Source organism: Anolis sagrei, chromosome 10, assembly GCF_037176765.1.
Source record: "Anolis sagrei isolate rAnoSag1 chromosome 10, rAnoSag1.mat, whole genome shotgun sequence".
Classification (NCBI taxonomy): Eukaryota; Metazoa; Chordata; class Lepidosauria; order Squamata; family Dactyloidae; genus Anolis; species Anolis sagrei.
Window position 1 is genome coordinate 12,605,054 of NC_090030.1, and position 16,665 is coordinate 12,621,718.

Consider the following 16,665-nt stretch of genomic DNA (forward strand, 5'->3'; position numbering starts at 1 on the left):
ACTCCCAAATGACAAACTCAATTTTTTGAGTGATGGTCACTTCTTGGGTTAGTAAGTGTCTTGTGGCCAAATTTGGAGGCAATTCGTCCAGTGGTTTTTGAGTTATATTAATCCCAAAAACGAACATTACATTTTTATTTATATAGACTAGCCGTTCTCTGCCATGTGTTGCTGTGGCCGAGTCTGTATATGTGTTTTGTGTGTGTATATATATATATATGTGTGTTTGCATATATATGTGTGTGTGTGTGTGTGTGTGAAGATGTGTATATATGTGTGTATATATTTGCGTGTTTATATGTGTATGTGTATATTGTGTATATGTGTGTGCTTGTCTATATGCATATTTGTGTTTATATATATGTGCATGCATGTGTGCATATGTATATTTGTGTGTGCATGTGTATGTGTATATATGTGTGTTTATGTAGATGTATGTGTGTGTATATTTGTGTGTGCTTGGGTATGTATATATATATATATATATATATATATATATATACACACATACATATATACACACGTGTATGTATGTGTGCATGTGTATATGTACATGAGTGTGTGTGTGTGTGCATATGTGTGTGTGAAGATGTGTATATATGTGTGTATATATTTGTGTGTTTATATGTGTATATGTATATTGTGTATATGTGTGTTCTTGTCTATATGCATATTTGTGTTTATATACGTGTGCATGTATGTGTGTATGTGTATATTTGTGTGTGCATGTGTATGTGTATATATGTGTGTTTATGTAGATGTATGTGTGTGTATATTTGTGTGTGCTTGAGTATGTATATATATACACACACACACACACACACACACACGTGTATGTATGTGTGCATGTGTATATGTACATGAGTGTGTGTGTGCATATGTATGTGTGAAGATGTGTATATGTGTGTGTATATATTTGTGTGTTTATATGTGTATATGTATATTGTGTATATGTGTGTGCTTTATATGCATATTTGTGTTTATATATGTGTGCATGTATGTGTGCATGTGTATATTTGTGTGTGCATGTGTATGTGTATATATGTCTGTGTATGTAGATGTATGTGTGTGTATATTTGTGTGTGCTTGAGTATATACGTGTATGTATGTGTGCTTGTGTATATGTACATGAGTGTGTGTATGTATGTGTGTGTGTGTGTGTGTGTGTATATATGGCGTATTTTGGGATTTTTTAAGTCCGTTCTGCTGGGTTTTGTTGTTGTTGTTGTTGTTTTGTAATTTTAGGGGTGATGAACACTAATTGGTCTGTTAGAGGTGTACTGTCCAAATTTCGTGTCAATTCATCCAGTGGTTTCTGAGTTATGTTAATCCCACAAACGAACATTACATTTTTATTTATATAGATTCTTTCTATCTATTTAATGAAAGAAATGCATTTTTCCATGTTCTTATGAGAAAATGGAACCAATAAAACTCTGATCCTTTCCCCCTTTTCAGAAAGGCATTTAGGGAAAGAGGTGGATTTCCACCCTTGGAGCACTGACATTGATTAAGAGTGAAGGCCATCAGATGAGCAAAGTACTACATATGTTCTTAGTTGTAAACCAAGGGAACCAACACATGGAGGTCAACAGGCTTCAACATGGATTCTTTCCTAATTTTGAAGGGCCCCCCTGGCTCCCCCTGTCATCAGAGAATGTCTCTATAATCACAGAAAATATCCTATTTATTATTATTATTATCCCTGACACAAGAATGAGAGTTGGATGTCTTTCCTTATCCTCTAGCCATGGTGCTTCCATCCCAGGAAAGACAAGAATGACTTTCTCCATCTTTTGCTGCCAGTTGAAATAGTAAGAGCTTTATCTTATTTATGCCCTGCCTCTAAAGCTTGGGATGCGCAGAGTAAGTTTTAAAGCCTGATTACATTAAGCAAACACCCCGCTTTAAAGAAAAATATATGGATACCTATTAAGGCTTCCGTACAGGGAGAAGAAAGGAGCAAGGCAAAGTTATTTTCCTTTTGCATAAAGCTGGCAATACACAGTATATATGTTTGTTTGGCTTTTTTTTGCTGCATGTTAATACTTCAGGAAAATAAACTTGTGTAAAGATTTGCCTTCCCCCAAGTACAGTATAATTTGAATTTAAATCCCTTCCAAACCCCAAGCTTTGTGTTTATAATATGCGAACAGCGGGCAGTCGTGCCCTTGACTGGAGGGCATGTCATCCGGTTCCCCCGTTCTTTGCGAAACCATCAGGCCTGCAATAGTGACAGATGATCAGCTTAACATTAATTTCTTGCCTTTCATGCCTTCAATCCAAATGGTGCATATTCTCCACAGGGAGGCATCAAGGTCTTTGCCTTTATTTCGCTTGCATACTCGCACTGACTTATAAATCAACTGCAGATAAGAGGAGAGGGCAAATATCAATCTTTTTCTTTCCTTTCTTTCTTTCCTCCGGTCTCCCACTCCCCACTTCTTTGGGGGCCAACATGCACACACACACATATATATACATACAGCATGGCCAGATAGAAAGATTCTTGAAATCTTGAGTCAACAATGCACGAGCAAAGGAGCCGACCATGCAGACAAAATGGGAATGATAATAGAATCATAGAATTGGAAGAGACCTCGTGGGCCATCCAGTCCAACCTACTGCCAAGAAGCAGGGAAATTGCATTCAAAGCATCCCCGGCAGATGCCCATCCAGCCTCTGTTTAAAGGCCTCTAAAGAAGAAGCCTCTACCACACTCCGGGGCAGAGAGTTCCACTGCTGAACAGCTCTCACAGTCAGGAAGTTCTTCCTAATGTTTTGGTCTCCAGGGCAGAAGAAAACAAGCTTGCTCCCTCCTCCCTATGACGTCCTCTCACATATTTATACATGGCTACAATGTCTCCTCTCAGCCTTCTCTTCTTATTTATTTATTTATTTATTTATTTCGGTTGCTTCTACCCCGCCCTTCTCACCCCGAAGGGGACTCAGGGCGGCTTACAAAAGCGAGGCACAATTTGATGCCCGCATCACATAACAACAATAAGACAAAATAACATCAATTAACAGAAAACAGCAATTCTAGCAATAACATCAATTAACAGAAACAACAATTCTTGCAAGGCGAAAACAACCATAAAACCAGTAAAAGCAATAAAACCAATACAAACCATTTCTCCTCATTGACGGTCAGCGTTTCGCAATCTCATAGTTCAAATTTCAATTCAACAGTTGTCAGTCCTGTCAATCCTATCCATCTGGTTGTCCATATCTAGTTGACAGATTGCCTGAAGGCTTGGTCCCACAACCATGTCTTTACCTTCCTCCTGAAGGAGAGGAGTGATGTTGATGCCTTAATTTCCCCCAGGAGTGAGTTCCACAGGTGAGGGGCTACCACTGAGAAGGCCTTGCTCCTCGTCCCCACCAACCTCACTTGTGATAGCAGTGGGGTCGAGAGCAGGGCCTCCCCAGATGATCTCAAATTCCGGGGTGGGACGTAGAGGGAGATACGTTCGGACAGATACACGACCGGAACCGTAAAGGGTTTTGTAGGTCAAAACCAGCACCTTGAATTGTGCTCGGAACTGAACCAGCAGCCAGTGGAGTTGACACAGTAGGGGGGTGGCGTGCTCCCTGTATGTCGCTCGCTGGACCAGTTGAAGTTTCCAAACAGTCTTCAAGGGCAACCCCACATAGAATGCATTGCAGTAGTCTATTCGGGATGTAACAAGAGCGTGGACCAGGCTAAACATGCCCAGCTCTTTAAGCTGCTCCTCATAGGGCTTGTTCTCCAGACCCTTGATCATTTTAGTCACCCTCCTAAAGTGATCAAGGGTCTGGAGGACAAGCCCTATGAGAGTTTGTAACTCACAATGTAACAATGTAACTCTCTTCCAGCATTACATTTCAAATTAGTTTCTTCGTTGCATGACCACCATCAGTATCTTTCACAACTATCAATAGAAATGAATTGTGAAATGTCATGATGTGAGCATAGATTAGATACAATGTAATTTTAGCTGTACAGTGGCCCTTATTTGACATGCCAGTAAGGTAATGCTCAAGATCCTGCAAGGAAGAATCCAGCAATACATGGAGAGAGAGTTGCCAGATGTTCAAGCTGGGTTTAGAAAAGGCAGAGGAACGAGAGACCAGATTGCCAATATCTGGATGCTGGATAATGGAGAAAGGCAGGGAGTTTCAGAAAAACATCTATTTCTGTTTCATTGACTATTTCAAAGCCTTTGACTGTGTGGATCATAATAAATTGTGGCAAGTTCTTGGTGGGATGGGCATACCAAGCCATCCTGTCTTTCTCCTGAGGAATCTGTACAAGGACCAAGAAGCAACAGTCAGAACTGGCCACGGAACAACAGACTGGTTCAAGATTGGGAAAGGAGGGCGGCAGGGTTCTATCCTCTCCCCCAACCTATTCAACTTGTATGCAAAACACATCATACGATGTGCGGGGCTTGACCAATGCAAGGTTGAGGTAAAAATTGCTGGAAGAAACATTAACTACCTTAGATATGCAGATGACACCACTTTGATGGCCAAAATTGAGGAGGAGCTGAGGAGCCTTCTAATCAAGGTGAAAGAAGAAAGCGCAAAAGCCGGGTTGCAGCTAAACATAAGAAAAACCAAGATTATGGCAACAAGAATGATTGACAACTGGAAAACAGAGGGAGAAAACATGGAGGCCGTGACAGACTTTGTATTTCTAGGTGCAAAGATGACTGCAGACACAGATGGAGGCCAGGAAATCAGGAGATGCTTACTTCTTGCGAAGAGAGCAATGGCCAATCTCAACAAAATAGTGAAGAGTAGAGACATCACACTGGCAACGAAGATCTGCATAGTTAAAGCAATGGTATTCCCCATAGTCACCTACAGATGTGAGAGCTGGACCTTAGGGAAGACTGAGCGAAGGAAGAAAGACGCTTTTGAACTGTGGTGTTGGAAGAAAGTTGTGAGGGTGCCTTGGACTGCGAGAAGATCCAATCAGTCCATACTTCAAGAAATAAAGCCCGACTACTCATTGGAGGGAAGGATAATAGAGACCAAGATGAAGTACTTTGGCCACATCATGAGGAGACAGCAAAGCCTAGAGAAGACAATGATGCTGGGGAAAATGGAAGGAAAAAGGAAGAGGGGCCGACCAAGGGCAAGATGGATGGATGGCATCCTTGAAGTGACTGGACTGACCTTGAAAGAGCTGGGGGTGGTGACAGCTGACAGGGAACTCTGGCATGGGCTGGTCCATGAGGTCACAAAGAGTCAGAAACGACTGAATAAATAAACAACAACAACAACAACATTTTAGCCTGTGAATACCTGAATCATTCAAATCCCCGATTGCAAGGTTTGCAAGTTCATCTGGCTGTCCATTCAGACCTTGAATAAATATTTAGGGGAAAAATAAAGGAATACCTGGGAGTCCTGACATTGCAACTTTTTCATGGCACCACAGAATCATAGAGTTGGAAGAGACCTCCAGTCCAACCCCATTCTGCCAAGAAGCAGGAAAATCGCATTCAAGCACCGCCGACAGATGGCCATCCATCCTCTGTTTAAAAGCCTGCAAATAAGGAGCCCCCACCACACCCTGGAGCTGAGAGTTCCACTGCTGAACAGCTCACCTCACAATTTGGAAGTTCAGATGGAATCTCCTTTCTTGTAGTTTGAAGCCATTTTTCCATTGTATCCTAGTCTCCAGGGCAGCAGAACGTAACAACTACAACAACAACTACAACAACAATACTTTATTTATATACCACTCTATCTCCCCAGAGGGACTCAGGGCAGTTTCCAAGAAACAACATCAAATCATACATGAACACATACATGCACACATACATATACACATGCACATACACACAAATATTCACACAAATATTCATATAGACAAGCACACACATATACACAATATGCATGCACACATATAAACACAAAAATACACAAATATATACACACACCCATATATATATATATGCAAACACACCTATATACACAAATATATACACACACATAAACACATACACATACAAAACACATATACGCAGACTGGGCCACAGCAACGCGTGGCAGGGGGTGGCTAGTAAAGGATATATAACAAACTAACATTATGGATCAAATGCTTATTTTCCACCATAATTTGTATATAAATTCCTTAAAAGTAAAAAAAAAACAGAGTCCAACATGAACAAAATAACAGTAACAGCAACATAAGCATGGAAATACCCGACAACACATAAATATTAAAAGGAAAACAATCCTGCCTGCTCTTCATGTCTATTTGTTAGGGCATGGAAAAGGAATGGGTCAGAACAATTAAAAGGCTGGTTCAAGACTGATAGATGTGTATATATGTGTGTTTGCATATGTGTGTGTGTGTATGTGTGTATATGTGTGTATATATATATGGTTTTGCACATTCGTTGTAATGTATTTTTTTGGTTTTTGGCTTTTTAAGTCTCTTCTGCTATGTTTTTCAGTGTTTTTATGAGTGATGGTGACTCATTGGCCTGATAGGTGTATTGTGTCCAAATTTGGTGTCAATTCATCCAGTGTTTTTTGAGTTATGTTAATCCCACAAACTGACATTACATTTTTGTTTACATAGATTGGTTTATACTTATTTTATTTCTCCAAACACATTCAAGTTTTTCCAGTTCCATGAATTTCCAAGTCAAGTCCCATTTCCAATGATACAAGGAGGTAGAAAATGGAGCATTTCCTTCAGTCTCAATAAAATTATTTCCATTGCCTAGATGTTCCTTCCTCCCCTTTTTTCCTTTGAAACAAAAAAAATTGGAATTTTTAAACAAATACCTTTTATTCTCAGCTCCTGTACATTGATCTTGCACTTATCCCAGTCAATAAAATCATTGGTTTGGTTGCCTCAACCTTATTAGGTGTCAAGACGTAAGGGTAAAAAAAAAAAATCTAACTATTATGATAGCTGTTGACAAATAGTTGTATCCTTTCGTGCTGAGTGTGGGGTGTTAATGTTACCAAATGGAGTGAAGTATTAGCGTCTGCGGTCGCCTGCTGGCCATTTGTAGGTGACATATCTTGGGAATTTTTTTGAGGGGGGTCTGCTTCATTTTCCTGCCTCCTCTTTTTTGTAAGACTTTGGGGAGGGGGCTTCCATAAATTACAGCTGAGGACAAAAGTAGAAGCTAACAGTGGAAAATTAGGCCCCAAGGCAAAATAATTACATATACAGCCTTTAGCGGTGAGAGAAAGAGCCATCAATCAGCCCCCAATTATTCACTAGTTAATCAGCTTTGCCCTTCCTTTATTGAAGGGTTACAGTGTAATTAAGTTGGCAGCATCCTTTTAATTCATCAAACATACAACACATGGCAGTATTTGCTACAGTCAGGGGACGGCACCTTTGTGCCTCTGACCCCTGGCACCGCTGCAGGAGCGGAGGGAGACTTCAGAGGTAAAGGAGAATATTTATGCAAAGGCATGCCATGGAGCGGGGAATCTTCCAAGGCACAGCCCAGAGTCATAAAACACACGCACACCGGCACACACATGCGCGCACACACAGGGCAGGCGGTTCTGGAAAAATCGAGGCGGGGAGGGTTTGTTAAGAAAAATGCTCTGCAAAAAATATGACAAGAGAGAAGAGGGAAAAAGAGGAAAGAGAGAGAAAGAAGAAAGATGCAGAATGATGTGCACACATATTCTCACACACATGAAATTTGGAGAAGGAGTGTTTGGTAAGAAAAAATGCTCTGCAAAAAATAGAGCAGTGTGTAAGAGAAAGAAAAAAATGAGAAAAAGAAAGAAAGAAGAGAGTTTGGACAAGAAGTGTTTGGTAAGAAAAATGCTCTGCAAAGGAGAAAGAGGGAGAGGGAGAGAGAGAGAGAGAGAAAGAGAGAGAGAGAGAATTTTCCTGCCTCCTCTTTTTTGTAAGACTTTGGGGAGGGGGTCTATATATTCACATATAGACACACACATAAGGAATTTGGTCATGGAGTGTTTGGTAAGAAAAATATGCAAGAGAGAGAGAGAAGAACATACAGACATATAGGCACACACACAGGATATTTGAACAAGGAGTATTTGGTAAGAAAAATGCTCTGCAAAGGAGAAAGAGGAAGAGAGAGAGAGAAGAATATATGCACATATTCGCACACACATAAGGGCTTTGGTCATGGAGAGAGAGAGAAGAATATATTCACATATAGACACACACAAGGAATTTGGTTATGGAGTGTTTGGTAAGAAAAATGCTCTGCAAAGGAGAAAGAGGGGGAGAGAGAGAGAGAGAGAGAGAAGAATATATGCACATATAGACACACACATAAGGAATTTGGTTATGGAGTGTTTGGTAAGAAAAATACTCTGCAAGAGAGAGAGAGAGAGAGAGAGAGAGAAGAATATATGCACATATTGGCACACACACAAGGACTTTGGTCATGGAGAGAGAGAGAAGAATATATTCACATATAGACACACACATAAGGAATTTGGTTATGGAGTGTTTGGTAAGAAAAATGCTCTGCAAAGGAAAAAGGGGGAGAGAGAGAGAGAGAGAGAGAGAGAGAGAGAGAGAGAGAGAGAGAAAGAATATATGCACATATAGACACACACATAAGGAATTTGGTTATGGAGTGTTTGGTAAGAAAAATACTCTGCAAAAGAGAGAGAGAGAGAGAGAGAGAGAGAGAGAAGAACATACAGACATATAGGCACACACACAGGATATTTGAACAAGGAATTTGAACATAAGGAATTTGGTCATGGAGAGAGAGAGAAGAATATAGACACACACATAAGAAATTTGGTCAGGGAGTATTTGGTAAGAAAAATGCTCTGCAAAGGAGAAAGAGGAAGAGAGAGAGAGAGAAAAGAATATATGCACATATTGGCACACACATAAGGAATTTGGTCATGGAGAGAGAGAAGAATATATTCACACATAGACACACACATAAGGAATTTGGTCAGGGAGTATTTGGTAAGAAAAATGCTCTGCAAAGGAGAGAAAGAGAGAGAAGAATATATGCACATATAGACACACACATAAGGAATTTGGTCATGGAGTGTTTGGTAAGAAAAATACTCTCCAAGAGAGAGAGAGAGAGAGAAGAATATACACACATATAGGCACACACATAGGGAATTTGACAAGGAGTGTTTGGTAAGAAAAATGCTCTGCAAAAATAGACCAGGGTATAAGAGAAAGAGAAAGAGAGAAAAGAAAGAAGAGAGAGAGAGCAAAGGAAGAATGTGCCCACAAATATGCTCATACATGGAATTTGGAGAAGGAGTGTTTGGCAAAAATATGTTCTGCAAACACCAAGAGAAAGAAAGAAAATAAAAGAGAGAAAGGAGAGAGAGAACACACATAGAATTTGGACAAGGAGTGTTTGTAAGAAAAATACTCTGCAAAAAATATGCCAGGGTGTGAGAGAAAGAGAGAGAGAGAAAAGGGAGAGAGAGAGAGAAGGATATGCCTACATACAGGCACACACACAGGGAATTAGGACAAGAAAAGTTTGGTAAGAAAAATGCTCTGCAAAAATATATCTTGTGTTTGTGAAAAAAGGGAGAGGAGGATGGGACCACATATATCCACAAATGCAGGAACTTTGGATCAAAGGAGTTTGGAAAGACAAATATTCTGCAAAAATATACCTCTGTGTGTGTTTGTGAAAGGAGTGGGTAATAATAATAATAATAATAATAATAATAATAATAATAATAATAACTCTTTGTTATTAATAATCACCACGTCAGTGACATTGTGAATTCCTTCCTGGTTTTAGCCTGAACTTGGAAGTGTCCAAGGAAATTGCATACTACAAATAGATTCAGCACTTTGGATAGCTCCTTCCATTGAAGTGGATTCACTGGCTACAGTAGAAGCCATCAACCACCACCGCTGATCTTGGTTTCTTTTCCAGGGGACGGAGCTCTACTTTAAAATGTCCTCTGCATGAAATGCTGGTCAAAAGTAAGGAATCCAAGATAGGGACTATCTGGTGCTATATTTTAAGCCCTTGGTGGCGCAGCAGGTTAAACCGCTGAGCTACTGAACTTGTTGACCACAAGGTCGGCAGTTCGAATCCAGAGAGCGGGGTGAGTTCCTGCTGTTAGCCCCAGCTTCTGCCAATCTAGCAGTTTGAGATCATGCAAATTTGTGTAGATAAATAGGCACCGCTTCTGCAGGAAGGTAACGGCACTCCATGCAATCATGCTGGCCACATGACCTTGGCGGTGTCTATAGAGAGCGCCGGCTCTTCAGCTTAAAAAAGGAGATGAGCACCACCCTCCAGAGTCGAACTTGATAAGACTTAATGTCACGGGAAAACCTTTACCTTATATTTTGAGGATAGCAATGGCACCCCTGAATATATTTATTTATTTATTTACCATTTATTTATTTATTTACAGATTTTATATTCCGCCCTTCTCACCCCGCAGGGGACTCAGGGCGGATTACAGTGTATACATATATGGCAAACATTCAATGCCAATTTTTGACATACAAACATATACAGACATACACAGAAGCTATTTAACTTTTTCTGGCCGCCAGGGAAGCTGTCGCTTTCATTGTCCATCTGCAATGCTGATGAGTACTTCTGCATTCCCCGCATGTTTCCCTGCTGGAAAGCTTTGCTGGAGTCTTCTTTATGGCCTCTGCCTCCACACACTTTAAGGTGGTACCTAATTTTCCTACTTGACAGATGCAACTGTCTTTTGGGTTGCAAAGGTTGACAACAGGCTACACACAATTGGTTGGAAACCCACTCCAACCCAGGCTGGCTTCGAACTCATGACCTTTTGGTCAGAGTGATCTTTAATGCAGCTGACACTCACCCAGCTGCGCCATAATATTTTGCCTAGGAAAACCCTATTAAATGTACGACTATTGCCATAACTCAAAGTGACTTAAGAGTAACCCAAGAAGGGAGGCAGAATCTATGGCTTTGGCACCTGGCACCAGACTGTGTAGTAGGCACATAGGTCCCTGGTCTTTTGTACTAAAGAGAGTTGTTGCTATTGTGTGCCTTCAAGTTGTTTCCAGCCTATTGGGACTCTAAACCAAACCTATCAAAAATTTGATCAGAAGAGGTTTGCAATTGCCTTCCTGTGTGTCTCAGAGTGTGTGACATGCCCGAGGTCATCCATTGAGTTTCATGGCTGAGCGGAGTTATAGCCCAAGACTCGGACCACTGCACCTGGCTAGTTCACGGAGAGATGCTACTGCCTTGCTATAGAAAATGACAGCTATTGTTGTTTCTCTGCCTACATTGCCATACCCAAATGCCACATGCACATTTATGCCCTCCTTTGTCCTTCTTTTGTTGATGCATTAGTGGATATCCTCCTGATTCTTGACTCAAGCCTACGAATGACATGGAAACCCACCAGTAGATCAGACAACAAACAGAATAGGACAATATGGGTTCCTCTTTCACTTCTCCTCCTTTTCAAAAAGCATAAAGAGCTCCATGTGGGAAGTTTAAGCAAGCCTCTCATATCTCTTCACATACTCAAATGAACAAATGCACACTGCATTTGACATGCAACATCAAAGAAAATGAAAAGGAGGCAGCAAAGGGAACCTGGAAGCAAGGTGTTGATAATCAATCAATTCATTGATAGCAAGTTAATTAAAAGCCAAGACTTCAAAACATTTTAGGTTGCCAGAAAATCTTTTTCATTCCTCCCAAAACAGCTAGTTGCCTTTGCAATTTCAATGATTTCAATTATGTTTCGCCATGCGAAGTAGAGTGTCATTTCCCCAAAAATTTGTGATAAAGATGAATGGAGACGAAAGTCATTGTGCGTGTCTGTGTGTGAGGGAAAATGTGTTGCAACCACTTTTGCCGCAACAAACTAGATGTGACATTCTTTGACTATGAACTGAACTTTCTACACTAAAAGGAAAGGCTCAACAAGATCATTCGGTATAGGGATGGGGTTACAAAAGGTTTTCCTTAAGAAACAAAACTGTTGTACTTAGAAATCTTGTACATTTGGGAGAGGCCAAACATAGGGCCGCTCACACCATCCTTATGCCGGGAGGAGGGCAAGGCATGTGTTGGCTGAGAGTGCTCCAGAGAGCTCTCAGCACCTTCGTACCTTCCTCCTCCATCCTTTCTGCATAAGTTTGCGGCAGGCCATCATGTCCTTATGCCAAAAGGACAAGGAAAGTGAGGAGGGCCTGAAGTAAATGCCCAGCAGACCACATCTGGACCCTGGGCCTTAGTTTGCCCATGCCAGAACTATAGTATAAAGTTTCTTGAAGTTGTACACTTTTCTACTTTAATTCAAAATATTAACCCAACAATTTTCTTTTAAAAAACTTTTTGGGCTCTTAGATATGCAAGTTATATAATTTATACCCATTTATTATTTCATAAATATTACAGGTGCAATTCTAGAATGAGTGAAATGGAGAAACTATAATGAAAAGATACCAAATGAAAATTATGTGTTCCATTGCCTCTTGTGTTATCACTTGACAGAACTTTTGAAAAGTTCTCCCTCCTTTCCTTCCTCCCTCCCTTCCTTTCTCCCTCCCTTCCTTTTTCCCTCCCTTCCTCCCTCCCTCATTTCCTTTCTCCCTTCCTCCCTCCCTCCCTTCCTCCTTCCTTTCCTTCCTTCCTCCCTTCCTTTCTCCCTCCCTCCCTCCCATCCTTCCGCCCTCTATTCCTTTCTTACTCCATTTCTCCCTCCCTCCCTTCCTTTTTCCGTTGCTTCCTCCCTTCCTCCTTCCCTCCTTTCTTTCCTTCCTTCCTCCCTTCCTTTCTCCCTCCCTCCCTGCCATCCTCCCTCCCCCCTTTCCTTTCTTTCTCCATTTCTCCCTCCCTTGCTTCCTCCCTTCCTCCTTTCTCTTTCTTTCTTTCTTTCTTTCTTTCCTTCTTTCCTTCCTTTCTTCACTCCTTCCTTTCTCCCTCCCTCCCACCCTCCCTCTTTCCCTCCTATCCTTCCTTTCTTCCTTCCTTCCTTCCTCCCACCCTCCCTTTCTCCCTCCCTCCCTCCCTTCCCTCCTTCCCTCCCTTTCTTCTTTCCCTCCCACCACTTTACATCTTTGCTATTTTTTAAATTGATTGATTTTTTAAAAAATCCATTCATAGTTTTTTCTCCCTCCCTCTCTTCCTCCCTCCCTCCCTCCCTTTCTTGTTAGTTTTTAATAGTATGCGAGGAAAAGGATAGAGGAAAACATGCACCTACCAATGCTAATTGTAACTGTTAGTATTACCAAACCATTCCCAGCTGTCTTCCCAAATCTCTCTCCCTACACCTCTCTCTCTTCCTCTTTATTTCTCTCACTTTTTCCAGATACCAAAAAAGAACTGACAGAGGGAGGGAAAGAAAGAAAGGGAGAAAGAGAGAGAGAAAGTGGAAGCAAGAGGAAAAGAGAGATGAGTGATAGAGGCAAATGGTTTCACATTGCATGAGATACGCATAGAAATATAATCATACCCAAGGTCAAACATGAGGGGGAGAAAAAGGTTGGGCATTTGGGGCACTGAAAGCATGGCTGTCAGATATTGAAATCTCAGCAGGAGATTCAGCTCTATTAAAGCTGAATACAGAATTACTTTCCGCCCGCTACTTTGTGTGCATGTATAACTAGTTTGTTCATTTGGGTGCCCTCCTGTGCTGTTCGGGAAAGGTAAGGCTGGAGCATTTGGAAATAGAAAAGCCATGCCAGGTTTATTTTATTTGCAGCTTGTCTATATTTGGGCAATAGCATGGGAGTGGAGAAAATTCAATAATTAATTTGGATATTTTTTTAAAAAAAAGGAAAGGGGAGATGAAATAAGAGGTTAGACTATAAACCCAACTCAGGTCTAGTGCTTTATATTCACTGGAGACTGTTATAATGAGGACTGTGAAGTCCTAAATTCCAATCTCACCTTAACCTAGAATATGCATGTTTGCCTTAGGGAAACTCCTATTTCCCTGGCTCCCTATCTTCCAGAGGGGGATGATGCCAATGCTGACTTTTGCTAAGGTTTGCTCAGAAATAAAGCATTTTCAGCATTCAACCTCACAAAAAGGATAAACAGTATCTGGCCTTTGGCTGTCACTGAGAAGTTACTCTATAAGCTTGAAAAGAAGAGAGAAAAGGACTCAAGTCATTCTGAGGTTACTTGACTATTTCTGAATAGCTTAAGTATCTGGTAGTGCTCAGGTTAAGTCTTTTGTTGGGTTCGCAGTGCTCTCTGGATGTGGGTGAACTATAACTCTCAACCTCTAAGGTTTATTTTATTTATTTATCATGTCAGAAGCAACCAGACAGTTGTACTCCATTTTTAACAAAACAAACAAACAAACAAACAAACAGACAAAACACAAAATTTGCAAGCATGGTAGTTGATTAAGTGTCCTTTGACCAGTAGCTGGCCACTTGGAGTGCCTCTGGTGTTGCCGCAAGAAGGTCCTCCATTGTGCATGTGGCGGGGCTCAGGTTGCATTGCAGCAGGTGGTCTGTAGTTTGCTCTTCTCCACATTTGCATGTCGTGGATTCCACTTTGTAGCCCCATTTCTTAAGATTGGCTCTGCAACTCGTGGTGCCAGAGCGCAGTCTGTTCAGCACCTTCCCAGTCGCCCAGTCCTCTCTGTGCCCAGGAGGGAGTCTCTCATTTGGTATCAGCCATTGATTGAGGTTCTGGGTTTGAGCCTGCCACTTTTGGACTCTCGCTTGCTGAGGTGTTCCAGCGAGTGTCTCTGTAGATCTTAGAAAACTATTTCTTGATTTAAGTCGTGGACGTGCTGGCTGATACAGAAACAAGGAATGAGCTGGAGATGTCACTGCTTTGGTCCTTTCACTATTGGCTGCTACTTCCCAGCGGATGTCAGGTGGTGCAATACCTAGACAGTGTAGTTTCTCCAGTGGTGTAGGGCGCAGACACCCTGTCATAATGCGGCATGTCTCATTAAGAGCCACATCCACTGTTTTAGCATGGTGAGATGTGTTCCACACTGGGCATGCATACTCAACAGCAAAGTAGCATAGCGCAAGGGCAGATGTCTTCACTGTGTCTGTGTGAACCTTCACAGTGAAGCTCTAAGGTGAAATCTCTCCAAATCCCACCAGTGTTTCAGGTTGGTTCTGTTGGGTGTATGTGCCAAGTTTGACCAAGATGCATTGTTGGCAGGAATCACAGGGCTCTCGAGATGTAAGGTGAACTAAAACTCCCAAAATCTAGGTCAATTTCGCTCTCTCTCTCTCCCCCCCCCCCCATTTTCTCTTGCTAATGGGGGCGGGGGGGGGGGGGGAAGGCTGTGTGCCAAGTTTGGTCCAGATCCATTGTCGGTGGGTGTCAGGGCTCTCTAGATGCAGGAAGAACTACAATTCCCAACATGTTAGGTCAGTCTCCCCAAACCCCAATAGTAGTCATATTGGGTATTTGTGCCAAGTTTGGTCAAAACCATCATCATTTGGATGCACAGCACTCCCAAGCTCTAAGGTCAGTCCAGGCCCGTAGCCAGGATTTCGATTCGGGGGGGGGGGGGGTGAATTTTTTTCAGGGGGGGTTTGGGGGGGCTGAGTTTCGGGGGGGGGGGCTGAGTCTGAGTGAAAGAGGGTCTAGCCTAGCAAACCTTTTGTATCATTACCCCAATACCCCCATGCATATGGGATATATTGAGTATGGTGATCAGATCATTATATGAATAAACATAACAGTTTAAATAATGCACCAGTAAGGCCTTTTCACAAACCACCATGAGAATTTCGGGGGGGGGGGGGTCTGAAGCCCCTCAAGCCCCCCCCCCCCCTCCTGGCTACATGCCTGGGTCAGTCTCTTCAAAACATCAACAGTATTTCAAGTTTGGCATGTAGGGGTGTGTTAATGTGCTAGGTTTGGTGCAGTTCCATCATCGGTTGGGTTCAGAGTGCTCCCTGAGTGTAGGTGAACTATAACTTCCAGAATTCAAGGTCAACCTCACCAGTATTCAAAGTTGGCCATGTAGGGAGTGTGTTTGTGTGCCAAATTTGGCACAGACTCATCATTGGCTGAGTTCGGAGTGGTCTCTGGATATTGGTGAACTATAACTCTCAGAATCTAGGGTCCATCCACACCAAACCACTCCAGTATGTTCTGTTGGTCATGGGGGCCAAGTTTGGTCTAGATACATTGGCGGAAGTTACAGTGCTCTCTGAAAGTTGGGGCCATCTTGGAAAATACAAACATACAGACGCTGACCTTTGTTATCTAGATCAGTGGTTCCCAACCTTTTTTTTGAGCAGGGACTACTTTGACCAGGGACCACTCTCCAACATTAGTACCAAAAAGATTATGAATCAGTTTTTGGTCAACTTTAGATTTGGTTGGTTATTTGGGGTGCTGATTCAGAAAACTGCATGGGATAGACCACTTCAGCTCTAGTTTCTGATATAGAACATATGCCATCCAGTATTCGCCATCTGCTCACCCACAGAAAACCATATTTTATAATCTAGAGCAGTGGTTCTCAACCATTCTAATGCCGCGACCCCTTAATACAGTTCCTCATGTTGTGGTGACCCCCAACCATAATATTATTTTTGTTGCGACTTCACAACTATAATTTTGCTACTGTTATGAATCATAATATAAATATCTGATATGCAGGATGTATTTTCATTCATTGGACCAAATTTGGCACAAATACGTGATATGCCCCAATTTGAATACTGGTGGGGTTGGCAGGGGATTGATGTTGCCATTTGGGAGT